Genomic DNA, 13,954 nt, shown 5'->3' with positions numbered 1-13,954 from the left:
CTAATCACCCCACGATCCCTGCAACTCTGGGCGTTCTGAAGCGGGTGGCCTCTCGTCGACTCCTGACCTCCGTCCCGGGCCCTTTGTTTCATTTCCCCTTACATACAACTCCGCACTCGATCCCACTACCCGCAGAGGATTACGTGACCTGTTCCCACCACCACATTCTGGACCGGTCAGGATCCACCAGATCCTGAAGGGCACTACCTTTCGGCTGATCCGTGATCTTACGTGGCAGGCCCCCCCGTCCTTCCGGCAACTGTTTGTACACCACCAAATTAAGCACTATGCATCTTCCCTACTTCCAGATCCCCAGATTACAAGGGAGTTAAGCAACCTTGAAAAACTTTGTATCTTGGTTAAGGAACCAGCCCACTTACTTTCCCACCTTTATTCCCTGCTGCTGGAGGAACAGTGTAAAACCAAACCGTTCTTCCTGAGCCTCTGGGAAAGGGACCTTGCGATCTCATTTTCCAAGCAGATTGGGACAAAATGATAATGCTCACCCATAGAGCCAGCATTTCTAGTAAGATACAGGAATGTATCAAATACAAATTTTTATCGCGCTGGTATAAGATCCCATCCGAACTGCATCACTTTCTTCCCCTTGTCTCCCCCGCCCTATGTTGGAGATGTGGTGTCTCCAGAGGTTCTTACATGCATTTGTGGTGGGACTGCAGGGATATCCGCCCCTTTTGGTCTGCAGTGGTAAAGGTGATAAGGGAAGTAGCAGACCCCAACTTTGTAGCCTCTCCGGCTGCCCTCCTGCTCCATCATACCGACTCCCCCATTATCACTTACAGAGGGTCTGTCACGAACCGAGGACACAGGTAGATACGAGGGGCTCTGTCTGTACCCCACGATGCATGATGGCTTGGGGTTGGTACAGACAGGCGCAGGAAATAACTCAAGGACAGAAGATGCGGATTAAGAGTTGTATTGCATATGATGGTACAATATATATACACAAAGAAAGTCACTTGGCAGGAAGCCCTCTGGTTGGGGCACACACGGCAGGAAGCCCTCTGGTTGGGGCACACACGGCAGGAAGCCCTCTGGTTGGGGCACACACGGCAGGAAGCCCTCGGGTTTGGGCACACACGGCAGGAAGCCCTCGGGATGGGGCACACACGGCAGGAAGCCCTCTCGTTGGGGCACACACGGCAGGAAGCCCTCTCGTTGGGGCACACACGGCAGGAAGCCCTCTCGTTGGGGCACACACGGCAGGAAGCCCTCTCGTTGGGGCACACACGGCAGGAAGCCCTCTCGTTGGGGCACACACGGCAGGAAGCCCTCTCGTTGGGGCACACACGGCAGGAAGCCCTCTCGTTGGGGCACACACGGCAGGAAGCCCACTTGCAGGGCACACGGCAGGAAGCCCACTTGCAGGGCACACGGCATGGCAGGAAGCCCACTTGCAGGGCACACGGCATGACTAGAAGCCCACTTGCAGGGCACACGGCAGGTTGCCCACTTGCAGGGCACACAGCAGGTTGCCCACTTGCAGGGCACACAGCAGGTTGCCCACTTGCAGGGCACTCGACTTGGGAGTCCACTTAGTGGGGCGCTGGCCGCAACTCAGGAACACGGCAAGAGACAAAGCAGGAGCAGATCAGGAACCAAAGCAGGAAGTCCTCAAACATTAATGTCAAGGCCCAGACTGCAGGGCTGGGCAGGTTTATAAAGGCTGACTTGATCAGGTAAGCAACTGCAGCTGGACCTAATAATTAGTCTGAGTGGTTCTGAATGGCAAGGGCGGCCACTAGTGGCTGGAAACATGAAATGAATGGCACAAAGTTTAACCAAGTCCATACAGCAAAGGGTGAACGTTACAGGGTCTTTACTCATTCACCTAATCCAGGCAGCTAAGGCTGTCATTCCACGTTATTGGAAGTCCCAGGGACCCCCCCCCCTATTAACGCGTAGATAGCCAGGGTCAACTTTATTTACCAAATGGAGGACCTGGTGGCCATCTCCAGGGGTAAAGAATATAAGAATGATATGACCTGGCTCCCTTGGACGACCTTCTTGTCCTCCTCCCGCCTTATTGATACCTGCTTCTGATCTCCTTCGCCTGATCTCTTTGTTGCGGGTTCCATGGGCGCTCGGTGGCCTTCCCATTGCACCTCCCCCAAGCCTCTCCCTGTCCTCTGGCCCCCTCCTCCATCGGATCACACACTGGGTTTGAGTAATGTGTCAGATGTGTATTTTTCACAGAGCACTCTGCCTCCGGAAATGCCTTATGCCCCCCATTTAACACTCCCTCTCCCTCCCTCCTCCAAACTTACCGGAGCTTCTGAGTTCCCGGTGCGTAGTCCGGGCAGCATGTAGAGCTCTACGCAATTCACGTAGACAACTTCCGCTGCAGCCGGGAGTAGGTGCGGCTACCAGCGGGGGTTGTCTGCGTCCATCGCTCTACACGCTGCCCGGACCAAGCACCGGGGACTCAGAAGTACCGGTAAGTTGGGGGGGGAGACAGGAGGATCCAGGTCCCCTGCATCGCTGCGGGGATCTGGATCTTAGTCTCATAGTCAGACCCAGTTGAAGTCTGATTATAAGACGACCCCGATTTACTCTGGAAAAAACCTTGTCTTATAATCGAGCAAATACGGTAATGTTGGCAGGAATATGTATTTAACAAATTTTTACCTGTAAAAAAATAGAAATCTGGAAAAATAAATGATTCATTTAAATAAGTAACATTTACTGAACAGATATGGTACAGCATAATTCCCACCACCATACAGTGAGCCAGACATTGACGGTAGTGTAGCATAACCCCTATTACTATGTATTATGTGGCCTGATCCCCACCTAATGCGGGCCCGCAGCTTACTGCTGTGGCGTGTGCGTGCATCGTATGAAGAAACTCTATTCCTACCCTGAGCAGGAAAAGAGTTTCCTCATACAGTATGCGGGCGCTACAGCAGTAAGCTGTGGGCCCGGGTTGGGCGGCAGTCAGGCCACCGGGCACCCCCTGATGAGTGGGACCCGGGGTTGACGGCCTCCCTCCCTACTGCTTGGGGCGGGAAAGTGCCGCCTCTTCAAAAGTGCCGCGTGGGGCAATTCCCCCACTCTGGTCCAGTAAAGCTTTAGGAATACCACCCACCAAAATATTCATAAGCATCTCCAACTACGACCTCCATCAGCTCTGACCTCAACGGATGGCAATTTATGTAAGAGCGTTTCGATATTCACATGAAAACTTTGGGGGACACTGTGGCATAAGGTTAAAAAGAATATAAACCAATCCAAGATGACCACTATCACCCCGTCTCCAGGATTTCATAGAAATTACTGAAACAAATTAAGCTATCCCATACCAAAGACATCCCCAATGCCGCTGAACCAGATGAAAGGAGGCCACTTTTTTGTGGATAAAAGGTTTCTGGCCAAATCATTGACTCCATAGAGTTACATTTTTGGCTATGAACTATGTCTTGTAGCATCCTTAAGTAGGAGTTAGTGTTCTTAATGATCGACTGTGTGTTTTGTCTTCATTTAGAATAAAATCTTGAAATGTCCAATAGAAACACTCTTATGGAATTTTCACTCCTGGCGCCAAAGCCATTGGTCTCCCCAATCCAATGGGTTGTCTGAGAGGAACGGGAATTTGAGTCCCCCCTGGCAACGTTTGGCTCCCTGGCAAATTTTCTACAAGTTCTTTAAGCATTGTGATAAGTTTGTAATAATTCCCTTTATTTTCTTAAGGCTGTCGGAGAACCTCGGCTATTTTTGTTGACCTCAGATCACTAATGTATCAATCCTTCGACTAATGATTGCCACATTTCTGTCTTTGTCTTGCAGTGTCCAGTCACAAAGCCAGGAACCTTTCAGCCGTGACCTGTAATGGTGTGATACAGAAACGTGAGCCTCTGGTTAATTGGCTACCAACGTACTGAGATAACAACATATCAATCTTGAATTAAAACGCCGTTTATTAACTTTAAATACACGTTGTATATTGTCCTAAAAATAAATGGCACTGACAAAAAGGCTGCCCCACTACACACCAAGGAATCTGAAGCACGAGGAGAAGTCTAGGGAAGCACGGGTAAGTCAGGGGAAGGAAGAGTGGCATATGGCGGGTATAAGGGATATCAGGGAGGCAGAGTGGCATATAGGGGCTAAACGGAATATCAGGGAGGCAGAGTGGCATGCATGGGGTTAAAAGGAATATCAGGGAGGCAAAGTGGCGTATAGGAGGTTAAAAGAAATATCAGGGAGGCAGAGTGGCATATAGGGGGTTAAAAGGAAAATCATGGGGGACAGACCATCTTTGAAAGTGCGAACGGCGTGAACCAGGCTACTTAAACAATATGTCTGATACTGAGCAGCAATACATGGAGACCACAGAGAATGGCCATGAAACTTCCGAAGCTGACACTGCCGAGGTCAACGAGGCCGCCGCCCCTGAAGAGCAAAACGGCGCCGAATGCGATCAAATAAACTCTACCAAAGGTGATGAGGACGCTGGGTGCGTAGCTGACATTAATTCTCCTTTACACGAAGGAATGAAAATTTTGTTGGTGGCCTAAGTTGGGATACAAGCAAAAAGGACTTGAAAGATTACTTTTCTAAATTTGGTGAAGTGTCAGATTGCACAATCAAGATGGACCCCAATACAGGGAGATCTAGAGGATTTGGATTTATACTGTTTAACCCCTTGATGACAATTGCCGGTCCGGGCACGTCACGGAAAAACATGTCGTTAACGACAAATGACGTGCCAGGACCATCATTTGTTAAAACGGGTAAAAAAAATTGATCCGTGATCGATTTTTTTTACCCAAACGGCGTTGCTGTAATGCCTCGACCTCGAGGCATTCAGCAACACCATGATCGGAATCAGGGGCCATGTCTGGCCCCTCCCCGGGGCGTCAACATCCGCCATACAATGTATGGCGGCGGACGCCCGTTTTAAAAGCGTTTAGGAGGCGATCTACAATCACCTCCTAAACTTAAAGGGTGTCGCTGGAATGCCTCGATCAGGAGGCATCCAGCGACACCAAACACTTACCTCTTGATGGACTGTGACCGCTCCGGAGAGCGGTCACAGCCGCAGCTGCCGGTGATCTTCGCCATCAGCAAGATGGCGGCGGCCCGGGAAAAAAAATAATAAAGATGAAAAGGTTCGCTAGACGGTCTCCAGACCCTCTAGAGAACTCTGGCTCCACATGCAGGTTGAATACAGGTACTGCATTCAACCATGCAAGACAATGGAGCCCAGCTTTCTAATCACAGTGTGAAAAAATAAATTAAAAATAAAATAAAATTAATAATAATTAGAAAAAAAATAGTAAAAAAACAGTAAAATGTAAAAATAATTTCCCTCTGATGTCACTATCAGGGGAACCTTCAAGTTGAAAAAAAATGTTAAAAATGTTTTTAAAAAGGCAAAAAAAATTAAAATATATATATAAAAAAATATATTTTTGTGAGCAAGTCCTAAAATTAGCACATTAGCTTAAAACAATTCTCGCATGGAAAGAGTTAAAATATTGGCATATTAAATGCCCATGGGATGTCTACTTTTAAAAAATGTACAATTTGATGGGGTAAATTGAATTGGCCGGATTCAACAATGTCCCAATTAACACGGGGGGGAAGGATGGCCACACATCTAATTTCCAATTAGAAAAATGCACACGTACCAAATGTGGCCTTTTAGTTCCCCCCAAAAATGACAAAACCATTCATGTGGGGTATCACTGTACTCAGGAGATGTTGCTGAACACATATTGGGGTGTCGTGTGACAGCGGCATATACCAGGAGCTGTAAATTCATACATAAAGTAGGTGTGTGTGGGAAAAATACACACACAAAAATACTACTGCAAACTTTGAAAAAATGCTGGTGGTAAAATGTGTGCATGCAAAGAGTTAAAATACCAGCATTTAAAATACCCTATGGTGTCTAGTTTTCAAAAATATATGGTTTTGTTGGGCACAAACTTTTTTTTTTGCCCCCAAACAGCCAGGCAAAATCATTCATGTGGGGTATCACTGCGCTCATGAGATGTTGCTGAACACATATTGGGGTGTTTTGTGATAGTGACATATACGAGAACTTTTTAATTGATACCTGAAGTAAAATGTGTGTGAAAAAACAAATGCAAAAAAATGACTACCACAAAGTTTGACAAAGACTGGTGGTAGATATGGTGCATGGAAAGAGTTAAAATACTAGCATTTGAAATACCCTGGGGTGTCTAGTTTTCAAAAATATATGGCTTTATTGGGCATACTGAAATGGCCCGGCTCAAAGATGTACCAAATAGGGCATGGGCAGTGGATCCCCAAATGCCAAAGTTCAACATTGAAAATGCACATGCCCCAAATGTGTCCCTTTTGCCCCCAAACAGCCAGGCAAAATCATTCATGTGAGGTATCGCTGTACTCAGGATATGTTGCTAAACACATATTGGGGTGTTTTATGATAGTGACATATACCAGAACCTGTTTATTCATACCTAAAGTAAAATGTGTGTGAAAAAACAAGTTTGACAAAGGCTGATGGTAGAATTAGTGCTTGGAAATGGTTAAAATACTAGCATTTGGAATACCCTGGGCTGTCTAGTTTTCAAAAATATATGACTTGATGGGGTAAATTGCATTGGCCGGCTTCAAAGATACCCGAAATGGCACATGGGGGGAAGAATTACCAGATTTGGAAAAAATGGCTTTGAAATAGCAAAACGCTACCTGTACTTTTTGCCCCATAATGTGTAGAAAAAAGCAAAAAAACATAAAAACATTGGGTATTTCTAAACTCAGGACAAATAGTAGAATCTATTTAGCAGGTTTTTTCATTACCTTTTATAGATGAGTAAAAGATTTTTCAACTAAAAGTTAGAAACAGTCATTTTTTTCAAAATTTTTCACCATATTTTATACTTTTTTTAATAGTAAATAATATAATACAATCAAAACAATGTCATCTAAAGAAAACCCTTCTTGTCCTGAAAAAAACAATATCTAATGTGTGTGGGTTCAGTAAACGGGAAAGAAGAAAATTACAACTAAACACGAGCAGCGCAGAAATGTTAAAACGGCCATTGTCACGAAGGGTACAAAAAGTAAAATCAGCCTTTGTCATGAAGGGGTTAAAGATGCATCAAGTGTTGATAAGGTTTTGGAACAGAAGGAACACAGACTAGATGGGAGACTAATTGATCCCAAGAAGGCAATGGCCATGAAAAAGGATCCCATTAAAAAAATCTTTGTTGGTGGGCTCAATCCAGAAGCAGGCGAGGATAAAATAAGAGAATATTTTGGAACCGTTGGTGAGATTGAAGCAGTTGAACTGCCAATGGACCCCAAAACAAACAAGAGAAGGGGCTTTGTTTTCATTACAGTTAAAGAAGAAGATCCTGTGAAAAAAATTCCATAATGTTAGCGGCAGCAAGTGTGAAATAAAGATAGCACAACCAAAAGAAGTATACCAGCAGCAGTATAGTGGGCAGTGGCGACTCTAGAAACAATATATAGGGGGGCACACAAGATACCACAGTCAAACTGGGGGGGCATTAATAATTTCCACCATTAAATCATACCACTGAAAAAACACACATATATATATATATATATATATATATATATATATATACAGAGCCGGCCTTAGGTGTTCTGGCGCCCTGTGCGGACTACTCCTCTGGCGTCCCCCCATCCCAAAAAAAGAAAGGAATAAAAACTTGTAACAAAACCCCAATCACTATATACTACGCCAAACATTGATGTGGTCTAGGCCTACCACTTAATTGTCTGGCTTAGTAGTAGGGATGCACCGAAACGAATTCTGGACTGAAACCGAAAGTGCAGCATTTACCTGGCCAAAACCGAATATGACCCCCCCCACACCATAAAAAATCTAACACTTTTATTTAAAGTAAGTAACACACCAAAATAGGAGAAAACAATTAAATAATATTATATATATATATATATATATATATATATATATATATATATATATATATATATATATATATATAAAGTCCAAAAATAGTTACCGGCACTCCAGGGACTTTCCAAATAACCACACAAACAACTTCGGTTTTCAAGTCTATATATATCATATATATATATGATTAACAGCAATCACATTCCTATCATGCCCAGGCATACCCAGATTCCAGGATTTACTCGCAGACTTGGCATGATAGGAGTATGATTGCCCTATCTACCCCTTCTCACTCTCTTCTGCCGTATCTACCCCTTCTCACTCCCTTCTCCCTATCTACCCCCTTTCCCCTGTCTCACTCCCTTCTCCCTATATACGCCCTCCTAACTATCTACCCTTTCCCTCTTTGAAGTTCACTTACCTTTCAGGAGTCCTGCGGTGGGGGTGCAAGGCCTCTGCCTCCTAGCTCTGCCACTGTACTTTTAGAGCATAATTAGATCATGAAAAAGACATTGGAAATGGTACAGCATAACACCCATCACTCTCACACACTTACCAATCCACACATATACTAATCCACACGCATACCAATCCACACGCATACCAATCCACACGTATACCAATCCACACGTATACCAATCCACACGTATACCAATCCACACATATATACCAATCCACACGTATACACTAATCCACACATATATACCAATCCACACTTACCAATCCACACACATACCAATCCACACATATATACCAATCCACACGTATACCAATCCACACGTATATACCAATCCACACATATACACTAATCCACACATATATACCAATCCACACATATACACTAATCCACACATATATACCAATCCACACATATATACCAATCCACACATATTTACCAATCCACACGTATATACACTAATCCACACACATACCAATCCACACACATACCAATCCACTCTCACTGAATGCTTTCCTACCTTTCCTCTTTTCTCCTTACAGCTCCTTTTCCTCCTCTTTGTTCTTCTTCTTCAGTTCTTCTGTCTTCTTCCGGGTCAGAGGGCACGGACAGCGGTGGGCGCGGCTTCAGTGTTGTGCGCCGGGATCTGACAACAAACCCCGGCGCACAGCAGCTGTTGCCGCGCGGATCACAAGGGAGCGGTATCGGAGGTCTTTAACAGACCTTCGGCTCCCTTGAGTGATGTTAAGCCGGGTTCAAGGGAGATCCTTGAACCGGCTTAAAATCACTCAAGGGAGCCGGAGGTCTGTTAAAGACCTCCGATACCGCTCCCTTGCGAGCCTGCTCCTCCAGCGGCAGACATTACTGTCCGTCTCTGGAGGGGTGCCGGGTGCCCCCCTGATGAGCGGCACCGGGTGCCCCCCTGATGAGCAGCACCGGGTGCTGCTCGCCCCCCCCCACCGCTAGGTACGCTGCTGGCGGCAGCGGTACGCTACGGTGGCGGCGGCGCCCCCTGGAGTGTGGTGCCCTGTGCGGTCGCACAGGTCGCACACCCCAAAGGCCGGCCCTGTATATATATATATATATATATATATATATATTGCCAAAAGTAATGTGCTATGGAATGATACTTTTGTTATTGGCCAATACAATACTTCTACATTCAACATGGGAAGCCTGAAGCCACAATTTAGTAAGACTAATCCTTGAAATCCTTTAAACAACACAATACCTTAACTTTTGCACTAAATGATTTCATGGCCTAATATTAGATCCTGCTGCTGATATATATAAATATTAGATCCTGCTGCTGATATATATATATATTAGCCCCTGCTGCCCATATATATTAATATTAGCCCCAGTTGCCAATATATATATTAATATTAGTCACTGCTGCCGATATATATATAAATATATATATATAAATATTAGACCCTGCTGCCGATAGCAGGTATAGATCAACACATTAACACACAAACCCAGCTTTGCATGTATAGATCAATTGAAATTCACTTGTGATCTCAGCACTGAAGGTATATATCAAATAAACTGAATCAGACATACAAATCCTGTATTTGCAGGTATACAATAATAATATATGAAATGTAGCATTGCAGGTATAGATCAAATCAATACATGGAAACAGCATTGCAGGTATTAATCAACTGAACAAGACATACAAACCCTGTATTTGCAGGTATACATAAATAATGTATGGAAACATAGCATAGCAGATTTGGATCTACAGAAGAACACACAAACCCAGCTTTGCAGGTACAGATCAATTGGAATTCACATAAAAACACGGCATTAAAGGTATATTTAAAACCCCTAAATTACAGGGATAGATCACAGGTTGCACACCCCAACCACGCTGCCCACATAGAACCTGGTCAGCACCCAGATAACACACATAAGATTTGCCATCTTTGTCCCATATACACCCTGCCTGTGCCATCTTGGTCTACAAGGCTCAAACATCCTGCTAGTGCCATCTTTGCCCTTACACAATTATACATCTATGATACACACAAACACATTAACTCATGCTCTCCTTCATTCAGACAGTTCATCCACATATTAACAAATGCTCTCCCTCATTCAGACAATTCATCAACATATTAACTCATGTTCTCCCTCATTCAGGCAATTCATCCATTTTAAGAAACTACACCCCTTGGAGCTTCAAATGAGGGGCTACATGTATTTCTAGGACAAAAGTTGAGTGCACAAATAATGATGGAATATGTCGCTTTGGCTAGAAAATATGTTTTTTCTAACCATAGCGACATGTTCATTTTTGTCTTGCGCACTCCAGGTTTGTACTAGAAACACATGCAGCCCCTCATTTGATGCGCCAAGGGATGTCATTTTTGCAAATGTGTACTTTTTGTGCCATAATTTAACTTCCTACGTGAGCACGTCAAGGCTTTAACCCTAATTACTGACCATTCACACGCTTTTCATATCTCCATTCACTCGCAGAAGCACACACCATTCTTTCCCGTTACAATCCCAAAGAAATGATGGTAAAGGGAGAAAAAAAAAATCACTTTTACAGCAAAAATAAGTTTTGCAGTAAAAATGCAAGGCGCTCCAGGGATGAGATGGTTACTCACGTACCGCACGGGCTAAATGGCTGATTTTAATAATATTTGCAGTTCATTTCAAAAATTGCCTCCCTCTACCGTTGGCTAAATTTAACCCCATGATCAAAGGCATAATAGGATTTAAAATTAGTATCGGCCATTTTTAACTAGGGAATGTGACTTTTTATAGCTATATGATCGCTGTGGTAACATTGGCTACCACAGTGATCATTTAGCTAGAATACTTAAACTTTTTTTTTTTTTTTAAAGTTAAACTACTTTATGTTTAAATAATTTAATTATTTTTACATTTTTATTTTTTTAACTTAAGATTTGCTATTCTTTTTGGAATACCTTTCCAACGGTATATGTTGGGGGTATGTAGCTGCTTAGATGCCTGAGATACAGGCATCTAAGCAGCATGCCCCCATACCTCTTTAACTGACAATTGTCAGATGGCGCGGTGACGTCATCGCGTCATTGCACGAGACGGCACCGGGCGGATCGGGTGGCCCCGGTGATGCCCTTCAGTTTGAGGGGCAGATTGCCGGGGTAGGTGGTGATGGAGGTCCACAGACCTCCATCAAGGTAAGGTAGTGCTACTAACGGCAAGGTGCCGTCGTTAGCACCTGACTGGGACTGTCCTGGGTGGTTACAAATTCAGCGGGGGGGCAACAGGGGGGGCAAGGAATAACCCCCTGTAGCGACGCCACTGATGGTGGGAGATGAGAATTTGGTGGCAGAGGTGGAAAAGCTCAAGGACAAAACTGGAATCAAGGTTATAACAACTATTGGAACCAAGGCTATGGGAACCAGGGATATGGTTATGGCCAGCAAGGCTATGGTGGCTATGGCAACTATGATTACACTGGCTATGGATATTATGGATATGGGCCAGGCTATGATTACAGTCAGGGAAGTGCAAACTATGGAAAGGCTCCCAGGCGTGGTAGTCACCAAAATAACTACAAGCCATATTGAATATTTATTTCAGGTAAAAACTGAACTGGTTTGGGGTCTGCTTAAAGCTGCAGTTCTTCGTCTGGGGAATACCTTGTGGCAGTTATGGACTTATTGCTCCATTTGTACAGAATGACATCCTAGGGAACCATGTCACTTTCCACCTTGTTATTTTGTATTGTTTTGTGTCATACATTTCCTGTACTGGAAGTGTTAATTTTACTGTACTTTTTGGTACCTTTTTGGAATCTAATGTATTGTAAGGTATTTTACATGTGTTTGAAATCACCATAACATGGCTATTGAAGATATTCTAGCTTTGGAAATAAAACAAACTTTGAGTAAAGAGTGGTATGTAGGCGTGTATGAGGCATATCTGTGGGCAGAGTGGCATACAGGGGGTTAAATAGCATATCTGGGTGGTAGAGTGGCACATAGGGGTATAAGGCATATCTGGGGGGCAGAGTGGCAAATAGGGGGTCAAGAGGCATATCAGGGAGGCTGAGTGGCATATAAGAGTGTATAGGGCATATCTGGGGGTAGAGTGGCATATAATGGGGTATAAGGCATATCTGAGGGGGGGTCAGGTTGGCAATAGAAGGAAATAAAAACAAAATGCATTTTTCTTAATCATAGTTTTTATTAAATAGGAAAAAATAGTTTACATGTGAATAAAAATTTACTAGTAAAACTTTTTCCCTATAGGGTAGTCTTATATTCAGGCTTTTTCTTTTTTTCCTAAATTAATATTCAAATTTTGGGGATTGTCTTATAATTGAGCAAATGCGGTATATATATATATATATATACATACACACACACATACATATACACCGCATTGGCCCGATTATACGCTGCACCCTTAAAGTTTGGTGGGATTTTAAAGAAAAAAAATACGGAAAAATACACATTGGTGGAATAGTAAAACAGTATTTTATCTAACAAACTATTATTATAAGAAACACATGTATTTTAACACATTTTGGTGTCTATTATGCAGTTAGGCAGCATATGTTATATACAAACAGAAACGTGGAAAACCAATACCCATTTTAAGGTCCCCCTTTTAATCATAGTGCATCTTACTTATATATTTAGCCCCCCTAGATAAGCCACTCTGCCCCCCCAGACTTACCAGTGCATCTCCAGGCTTTCCTCCGTACTCCCTGGTGTCTACTGGCGGCAGCTGGGGGACGTCTGCTCCATGCGTGCAGACAACCTCCGCTACTGCTGGTCGGCACTTCCGCCGGGTCTTCTATGGTGGAGCACCGGAAGGTTATAACACTGGCTGCCAGAGAGAGGGATCCAGTTCCCCTGCAGCCTGCACCTGCCCAGCGCCTGGAACTGCATGGCCTGGGCTTTGGGAGATAGGAATTGTGAATCCCTGCGCTAAACCCTGATTATAGGAAAAACTTGCGGGCCTGTAGTCGGGCCAATACAGTATATTAAATATTATAGTGAATTAATATTCGGTCTTCAGATGACTCTCAGTGGGGTTCTAAAGGGTGTGATTACAAAACATTGAAGTCTTGTTGTGTTAGACTTTAACCTCCTATTATGCACATTTTGAAAAAAACAAGCTAAAGTGCAGCCAGGGCAAAACCCACCAGGGTTTTGTGGACCCACATAAATTTCCACTGCACCCACAATAAAAAAAAAAAATATATACTTATTATGATGATCTTTTATTTGTATAGCGCCAAATTGCACCCACTCTGCACCTCCATAAATTGCACCTGCACCCATGTTGCGCCTAAAGGACTTGTTTCATTAATGTAATATTATAAATATGTGCAGGAATATTTCTCTGTTAAACACATTACACAAACATACATATTCCACGGCTGCGGCTGCTGCTTCTGCTTTATGGTGATGTGTTCAGTTACTTTGTTACATGTGAATAGCTGAGCGGATGAGTTTTACAGCAGCTCGGATGTTATTAGAGTTTCAAGGATTTAAAGTAACGCGTAAGTCTAATGTAAATTCAACAAACATTAACACCCTGGTCATTTTATATGAATTTTTAAAAGATTTTTTTTTTTT

At 43.7% G+C, this 13,954-nt stretch overlaps 1 pseudogene; it reads left to right on the top strand.

The window, feature by feature from the left end:
* The first annotated feature begins 4,319 nt into the window (after window positions 1-4,319).
* On the top strand, window positions 4,320-11,932 carry LOC149271753 (heterogeneous nuclear ribonucleoprotein A/B-like; annotated as a pseudogene).
* Window positions 11,933-13,954: the final 2,022 nt, after the last annotated feature.

This window comes from Sceloporus occidentalis, unplaced genomic scaffold (genome assembly GCF_023333645.1).
Source record: "Sceloporus occidentalis isolate IW3139 unplaced genomic scaffold, rSceOcc1.0.p SCAF_463, whole genome shotgun sequence".
NCBI lineage: Eukaryota > Metazoa > Chordata > Lepidosauria > Squamata > Phrynosomatidae > Sceloporus > Sceloporus occidentalis.
Note: the sequence above shows the minus strand (reverse complement) of the source record. Positions and strands in the feature narration are given on the sequence as shown.